Raw genomic sequence first — 1,288 nt, forward strand, 5'->3', positions numbered from 1 at the left:
CATACATACATACATACATACATACATACATACATACATACATACATACATACATACATACATACATACATACATACATAATTATTATTATTTTATGCCACCCAAAGGTTCAGGTGTGAGGCGTTAAGATAAAGGTGAAAATGGGTCTTTTTGTGCTGTGCATAATTTCCCACTACAGCAAGGAGCCTCCAAAACGCTGATCGGATAAAAATTAACTAATAAAAAAATTCCACCTGGTTACCATGAAGCCTTCCAGCCTGAGCCCCCAATAAAAGCAAAAAAATAATTAAAAAAAGGGAAAGATTGAGAGAAGATGGAAAAACTGTGACATTTTATTGCAGCTTTTCTGTGATTTTCAGTTCAAGGTGTTGATTTTAAAGATGATTTTTTTTAAGAACTGATGACCTACATGACAACAAACTTTTAAAATGAAAAGTTTGTTTCTCCAACTTGATTCTCCTCTTTGTTACTGCGTTTTGATGTAAAGACAAGCAGCTGATAAGAAAGAGACTAAAGGGGGTGCCTGATGTCATCATGTTAAATTAAAGCTGGTTAAAACACTGAGGTGTTACTGGAGTGCTTCTTATCAACTCTGAACCAATCACCTCTGTGACCCAATCATAAACAACAGCCATGTCTTGAGTGCAATCTAAATAAAAACATGCAAAAGTTCTGATGAAATTGGTGAAACACAACACCAAAATATGACCTTGAATCACATCATTCATTCAGAGCCAACATGTTTAAAAACATCAGTAAAATGAGTGGTGTTCGATATAAGGACCAGGGACTTCCTAGGGAAGGGGTGCCCAAAGATTTTTCCTGAGAGGGCCAAAATTAATATCAATGTGAGGGTCGCGGGTCAAATGCAATAATATAAGAAATGCTTTATAATAAAGTAAAGATGTTTTATTTTTTATGATTAAGATAGCAGCCAGTGTGGTTGCCCACGTTCGTTAGTTTTTTTTCAGCCCATGGACATGAAGAAAATTGAACGTATGCTCAGGCAGCAAAGGCTCATGGGACTTTTTTTAATTTAAAATTTGAGTCTATGGGGTCTTATAAGGTGTGCAAATCTATATATGGGCTTAAATCTAATCTAAATGTCTCTTGCAGTTACTTGTATTTTATATTTAATCTTAACATAATTACAATATAATAACCAGGACAACTGCTGGTGGGCCAAATCAAATGGCTTAGTGGGCAAATTTTGGCCTGCGGGCCCCACTTTGGACACCTCTATCCTAGGGGATAAGAGAAATGTGAGGAGTCCAAAGATATATATATA

The sequence above is a fragment of the Austrofundulus limnaeus genome, unplaced genomic scaffold, assembly GCF_001266775.1.
Source record: "Austrofundulus limnaeus strain Quisiro unplaced genomic scaffold, Austrofundulus_limnaeus-1.0 Scaffold504, whole genome shotgun sequence".
NCBI lineage: Eukaryota > Metazoa > Chordata > Actinopteri > Cyprinodontiformes > Rivulidae > Austrofundulus > Austrofundulus limnaeus.